The sequence below is a fragment of the Nanorana parkeri genome, unplaced genomic scaffold (assembly GCF_000935625.1).
Source record: "Nanorana parkeri isolate BGI_ZX_2015 unplaced genomic scaffold, ASM93562v1 scaffold1667, whole genome shotgun sequence".
Classification (NCBI taxonomy): Eukaryota; Metazoa; Chordata; class Amphibia; order Anura; family Dicroglossidae; genus Nanorana; species Nanorana parkeri.
In genome coordinates, this window is record NW_017307935.1 from 273,723 (window position 1) to 281,646 (window position 7,924).

The following is a 7,924-nucleotide window of genomic DNA, read 5'->3' on the forward strand; positions in this document are numbered from 1 at the left end:
TGGCTGTCTCTCCTTTCTCTCCCCTGGCTGTCTCTCCTCTCTCCCCCATGGCTGTCTCTTCTCGCTCTCTCTCTCCTGGCTGTCTCTCCTCACTCTCTTCCCTGGCTGTCTCTCCTGGCTGTTTCTTCTCACTCTCTCTCTCCTAGCTGTCTTTCCGCTCTCTCCTGTATATATTCTTTAAAAAATTGCCTCACGGCGCTAGAGTGTTCTGGTTTTGCTTGAAGGAAAAATGGCAACTAAGGATGCACCAATACCGGTATTGGTGCCGATACTGGCTATTTTCACAGGTGCCGCACTTCACAGGAAGGCTGACAAGGTCCCGTCGGCTTTCCTGTGAAGCGTGACGCTTGTTTACAGCGCCGGCCAAAAATACCCACTTGAATGCCCAGCATAGAGCCCGCACAGCCCACCATAGACCCCGCATAGCCACCTGAGAGCCCACACAGCCCACCATAGACCCCGCATAGCCACCTGAGAGTCCGCACATCCCACCATAGACCCCACATAGCCTGAGAGTCTGCACAGCCTACCATAGACGCCGTATAGCCACCTGAGAGTCTGCACATCCCAGCATAGAGCCCGTACTGATCACCATAGACCCCGCCTAGCCCTCCATAGAGCCTGCACAGCTCACCATAGACCTTGCATAGCCTGAGAGTCCGCACAGCCCACCATAGACCCCACATAGCCACCTGAGAGTCTGCACATCCCAGCATAGAGCCCGTACTGATCACCATAGACCCCGCCTAGCCCTCCATAGAGCCTGCACAGCTCACCATAGACCTCGCATAGCCACCTGAGAGTCCACACAGCCCATTATAGATAAATAGGTTCATAAAAAACAACCACTATCCAGTACAGATAGATATTCCGATCCCTTTTGGTTTGGTTAATGACTTACTAGCATACATCGAAAGATCACCACCCTTAAGGAAGGTGGAAAAAGAAGTCAAAATTCAACCAATTATTTCAAAAATCTCAGCCAAATCGCTTACTTTATTAAATCAAATTATTGTGCACACAGCACCACCCCAGGAACCCTTAATTAAAAATTGGCAACGTTGTCAACCATCTCATATAATAAAATATTGAATCAGCCCCCCATCCATTCCTCTCATTCTCACATGAACTTGCTGATGGTCATCACCACTAATTGCTGAAAGAACATTCCTCATATATTGAAAGAGTATATACTGTATGGATTATATCAAAGAGTCTCTCCCATCTAAGGTTTATATGCTTGTGTTGTTAAAAATTCACTCAGTTCAGCAAAAAAGAGAAAGGAGAGAAACCGATGAAACAGGATAATCTCATTTGAATGGCATCAAAGTAATCCTGTTCTGTACTTAGTATCCAAGATGAAACAGTATAACTAGCAGCCGCTAGAGCATTGGTTAGTCATTGTATCCACAGATTTAAAACATTACCATGTATGTGGAAGACATTCAGTGTCAGGGTTTGACAAAGATACGGCTATTGATGAAATTGGTGCTGTGTTCACAATAATTTGATTTAATAAAGTTATCCATTTGGCTGAGATTTTTGAAATAATTGGTTGAATTTTGACTTCTTTTTTCACCTTCCTTAACAGCCCACTATAGACCCCGCATAGCCACCTGAGAGTCCGCATAGACCACCGTAGACCCCGCATAGCCACCTGAGAGTCCGCACAGTCCACCATAGAACCTGCACAGTGCACAATAGACCCCGCATAGCCACCTGAGAGTCCGCACAGCCCACCGGCTGGTTTCAGCAAATAGATATAGGATATATGTCATCAGCACAGGACTGATCCATAATCAATAGTCCAATCAATAGACTGGTCCATTGACAAGCAGTGTCATTGCAACATTTTGAGGCTGCGCAGGACCTCATCACCATATGCCTGATGAAGGGGTCGCCCATGGCCTCAAAATGTTGCACTGACACTCTTTGTGATGTGTTTACTTCAATAACATTTTGGACTATTGATTATGGATCCATGGTGTGCTGGCGACATATGTTCTTATCTATGACACGAATCGGGGTAAACGGCCTGCCGAAGGCGGGCCTTTCGCCCCGTAAATGACAGCTGGGCGGATGGAAATACAAATCCTTTTGCAGGTAAAACAGCTCCTGTGTATTTAGCCATTTGCCTGGAGTTTTAATATGTCATTTTGCAATTGGCTCTGCACATGGAACAAACGCATGCTAATCCGATTGGATGTATTGAAAAGACTTGTTTTTACTTACATTTACGTTTATTGTTAGTGTTGGCTTTTAGTCCTTCTATAATACCACAACAAAATAAAGGATGCATTCTTCCCCGGTGGGTCATCGAGGCCACATCTATTAGCTTCCTTTAATCAACATACGGTGCATGCTTTCTTTGTGACACAATCATTCTCTGTTCATGTTAATGCCACTGACATGCTCGCAGGTAAACATGACTGCAGAGCAAACAATCCCGGGCTGTGTTGGGCTGAATAGGCGTTGCCTGTGCGCGATGTGATACTGACATGTGAACGCTACAGGTCCTCTTTACTGTTCATATTCCAAAACCACAAAGTAAACACGTATCATTAAAAAAAACCTCACCCACTCAGATGCAGATTTGTTTGGCTGTCGGCGAAGTTGTCTCCGAAAGCAGGTCATCAATTGGCATCTGCAGCGTGTCGGTGGTGAATTCCCAGAAGTGTACTGCGGTTATGTGACAAGTGGCTGCAAAACGGAGAAGCCTAACTCCAGGCAAACAGCTAAATACACAGACAGGATGCAAATATGGGAGCTGGTTTACCCACCAAAGCATTTGAATTCTACCCATGGGCGGGTGTCTCTAGACCGGGTGACACCCCTCCGTGCCGTCATCGCGCGTGACGTCACCTCGCGCATGTGCAATGACATCATCACGCATGCACGACCATCTGATGATGCCTGCCATCGGCCATCTTGGTGATGGACACCGGCAGAGAGAGGAGGGGACGTTCACTCAGCGGGATGAGGTATGACACTGTCGGGCTCTAGGTCCATGACCGAGTGCCCAAATTTTTAGACGGGGGCGACACCAAAATGACCATCAGTCATTTTGGTGTCACCCCTGCAATGGTGACACCCGGGTGCTGGCTGCACCCCCTGTATCCCCCTTGTGACGCCACTGATTCTACCCATCCAGTTCTAAGATTTACACAGCTCTGCCATAAAGCACAGCCTTGCCTTTCAGAGCCAGGGCCGGATTTATCATTAGGCAAAGTAGGCACATGCCTACAGGCACCTTCCATGGAGGGGCGCCGTGCAGGTACCTACTCTGCCTAATTCCTGGTGTTGTGTCAAGATGCAGTACTTTATTTAGCCAGCAACATTCAACCCACTTGCTATGAGCCCAGGTTGTCCCGGACCCTCCCCCAACCTATGACTGGACAGTGAAAGGAGAAGCAGCAGACTAATGAGCTCATCTCTCTGCTCTGTCACTCTGCTCTCCCCCCCCCAGTAAGTCCCTTGTTAGCACATGAGCGCTGCAACACAACTGATTGACTTCTTGGGCTGCTTCTTCCTCACCCAGTCTGATCTCTGCTGTACTGGGGACCGCAAGAGGCTGATACCAAGTCAGATTCAGGTGCTTACGCAGCTCAAATAAAAAAAAAATACATTTAAAGGAGAACTATGGGGTCAGTGTTTTTCCCCATAGTTCTCCTTAGGGTAACGGGAGGACACAAACTAGCGTCCTCCCGTCACCCTAAGCTCAGTATACAGCTCGCGGTATACTGAGATGCCGCAGCCGGAGCGGATCCCGACATCGATGTCGAGATCCGCCCAGCTGCGTGAGTGACAGCTGGCTCTGCCTATCTAGAGGCAGAGCCAGCTGTACCCGCCCCCTCCCCCGTCCGTTCCGGCAGTCAGCGCTGGCGGATCGGAGCAGGGAGGGGGGAATCCAGCCCCTCCCCTGTCACGGCAGAGAGCCGTGACAGGATCGAGAGGTGAGCGAATGCCGGTATGTGTTCGCTCACCTCCCGATCTACTGAGCCGACCTGTGACAGTCTCATTGTCACAGGTCGGCTAGAACTATGAGGTGAGTGAAAAGCACTCACCTCATAGTTCTCCTTTAATAATGTGTAATGTAATACAGAGCTGCATGAATGTGTGTCTTTATGTCTGCCTGGAGTTGAATGTCAAGTTCGACAAGGATTCACTGTACATTCACCAGCGAATCACTAACTGCTGCCCATTGCAGATTGAATCCTACGGCGTGAATGGGCCCTTAAAGTCCTGTGTAGGGAACCAGCTCTGAGTTCAAACTTGGCAACATTTGGATTTCTTGAATTTCCATGTAACCTCCATCCCCATCTGATGCCAAAGCATACAGCGCTGGGTGAATATTGTTTGCCTTCTGGGTAAGCTGTCACTTAGTATGGCTCCTGGATGGTGAGTCGGGGATCCGGGGGAAACAGGAATCTTCACTGGCCGGTTTGACTTGTTTTTCTGGTAATAGCCGCGGTACTAAAGACACCTCAGTAATGTTCTGTATGCGGGTCCCACACTGGGCTCCAGCAATGTTATCTGCTGCAAGGTCTCAGCACTGAAAGTAACTGACTCCGTAGGGAACACATGTATAGAAATTAAAGAGGTGCATTTATAAAGGTAACGCGCGGCTTTGCACTGCCACTAGCGCCCCCAGATGGCGCTGCTGAGTATAGGAAATGCAATACTTGTCAGTTCCACCTAGGGCACTAGTCCCATGCAACGCCGGGCAGAAGTTTTATAAATAGACCCTAAAGTATGTAAAGGCATTTTTTAAAATTTCATATAAAGCCGAGAAGGGTTACACCCTCTGTCAGGTCCTTATTAGAAACACAGAAATATACAGTATATATATATACACACACTATATTGCCCCAAAAGTATTGGGACACCCCACCAAATCATTGGATTCAGGTGTTCCGTGAAATGTCCTGGCTACTAAATATTCCGCGGTCACCTGTTACTGGTATTATAACAAAGTGGAAGCAACTGGGAACAACAGCAACTCAGCAGTGAAGTGGAAGGCCACGTAACATGACAGAGCGGGGTCAGCGCATGCTGAAGCGTACAGTGCACAGAAGTCGCCAACTGTCTGCAGAGTCAATAGCTACAGACCTCCAAGCAGCTGCATCCAAGCCTTACATCACCAAGTGCAATGCAAAGCGTGGGATGCCGTGGTGTAAAGCGCTCCGCCACTGGACTCTAGAGAAGTGGAGACGTGTTTTCTGGAGTGACCAATCACGCTTCTCTGTCTGGCAATCCGATGGATGTGTCTGGGTTTGGCGGTTGCCAGGAGAACGGTACTTGCCAGACTGCATTGTTCCAAGTGTAAATTTTGGGGAACGGGGGTTATGGTGCGGGGGGGGGATTGGTTGTTTTTCAGGGGTTGGGCTTGGTCCCTTAGTTCCAGTGAAGAGAACTCTTAAAGGAGAACTATGAGGTGAGTGATTTTCACTCAGCCTCATAATCTGAGCAATGAAACTGTCACAGGTCGGCTCAATAGATCGGGAAGTGAGCGAACACATCCCTGCAGAGAGCAGTGACTGTCATTCTGGATAGGCAGAGCCTGCGGTCAATCCCGCAGCTGGGTGGATCTCGACAGCAATGTCGAGATCCATCCCGGCTCCGGCGTCTCAGTATACCGCCAGCAGTAGCTTTGGGTCACGGGAGAATGCTATTTTGTGTTCTCCCATGACCTTTAGGAGAACTATGGGGAAAAGCCCTGACTCCATAGTTCTCCTTTAAGGCATCAGCACAACAAGACATTTTGGACAATTTCATGCTCCCAACTTTGTGGGAGGAGTTTGGGGATGGCCCCTTCCTGTTCTAACATGACTGCGCACCAGTGCACAAAGCAAGGTCCATAAAGACATGGATGGGGGAGTTTGGGGGGGGGGAACGTGACTGGCCTGCACAGAGTCCTGACCTCAACCCGATAGAACACCTTTGGGGTGAATTAGAGCGCAGACTGCGAGCCCGACCTTCTCGTCCAACATCAGTACCTGACCTCACAAATGGTCTAACATTCCCATAGACACACTCCTAAACCTTCTGGACGCCTTCCCAGAAGAGTTAGAGCTGTTATGGCGGCAAAGGTCGGAGCCAACTCAATATTGAACCCTACAGGCTAAGACTGGGATGCCAAAGGTTCATGTGCCTGTAAAGGCGTCCCAATACTTTTGGCAATATAGTGTGTGTATATATATTACTTGAATGAAAATAAGGGCACAACAGGCATGAAAAAAATGGGAATTCCATGTTAAAACTACTTTCAAGTAAACATTACAATAAAAATAAACTTAACACACACAGTCACTGAAATAACATGAGGATGTTACATAATGATGTTACTCAAAGATAAGATTAGATTGAACTCTCAACAAGGAAAGTCAATGAGATTCTCACAAACGTAACCAATGCTGATTGGTGGATGGAAACAAATTTCTCAGGCAGATCATTAGATTAGATATCAGTGTTTATGAAAGAGACAGAAAAAAGGAGAACCAACTGTAATTATTTTATGGCCCCCTCCGATCTCATGTAGTCCAGCTTGTGGGGAATGAATCAGACCGAAAGGTTTCTCCTATTTGGTGCATTTAAAAAAAAAACATTAGACCAGAGAGAGATCAGAAAGGACCTATGAGGACAACCAAATTCTGTTTTCTACCAAACGTCTTAGGGGTCTATTTATAAGGGTTTGCAGAGCCATTCATCCTACAAATCTTTTTGATCACTTGTTCTGTGTGAGTAGATGCTAAAATGAGCGTTCCTGAATATATTAACTTTTCAGGTCGAATGTATTTAACCTAATACTGCATTATGCCTGCTAGATGGCGCCCAGGAGCATAGGAAATAAACACTTATTTACTAAGTTCATCAGCTCCATCTAGTGACTATAATGTGGTATTACATTACATATATTCAGCGTGAAAAGAAAATATATCAAAGGTTGCTTGTCTTTTGCGTCTAGTTGCACAGAATGAATGCTCAGAAAGTTTCGTAGGGTGAATGACTCTGCAAATTAGTTATAAATAAACCCCTTATAGTGTTTGGACCTGAACTCAAAAAGTGAAGATTTTCTATACTCATACCTACCAAGATCTCAGTCCTGATCCTCAGGACACAGTTAACCCCGCCCACAGACACCTCAGGCCTGCTTAGTGACTAATTTGGTCTGGTCAGACTCCACTCACTTCCTGAAGTGGCCCACTCAAAACTCTTTTTATGTGGGGGCCACCCATTCTTGGCTGCCTGATCACCCTACTGCAGGGGTAGGCAACCTTGGCACTCCAGTTGTGCTGGAACTACAAATCCCATGCCTTTGCCTCTGGGAGTCATGCCTGTAGCTGTCAGAGTCTTGCAATGCCTCATGGGATTCGAAGTTCCACAACATCTAGAGTGGCAAGGTTGCCTACCCCTGCCCTATTGAATGCCTTACTGAGTTGCCATGCATGCACAGCAGTTCAAACATGGGTGACACTGTGATCCTGAGACATGGCCTCATTGGGACTAGGGTTGCCACCTGTCCAGGATTGACCCGGGCAGTCCAGGTTTTGAATGCTGTGTCCAGGTTTCTGCTGCCATGAAACACGGACACAAGATGTCAGGCAGACAGGGGCAACCAAATTTAAGATATGGGCTACTAGCCCCCCCACTGAAAATAGTCTTGACTGTGATATTTACATACGAATGGGCGGAGCTATTTACATATGAATAAGCCACGACTCATTCTCCCAAAAATATTTCTGCGTGTAGCTAGAGTGTTCGGGTTTCGCTTGAACAAAAGGTGGCAACCCCAATTGGGACTAAGGTCTAAGATGCAGGACTGTCACTGCAAATTCAGGATGGTTGTCAGCTATGGCAGTGCTGTGTTTACTTGCTCTAATGACTCCTGCAAGACATTTCCTAGAGATGCAGGAATGGGTGGGGG

General features: G+C 47.3%; 1 protein-coding gene across 1 annotated transcript in view; it reads left to right on the forward strand.

The window, feature by feature from the left end:
- LOC108799243 (adseverin-like) overlaps nt 1-7,924 on the forward strand; it is an 85,906-nt gene that overhangs the window by 30,625 nt on the left and 47,357 nt on the right. The gene's annotated exons all lie outside the window — the stretch shown is intronic.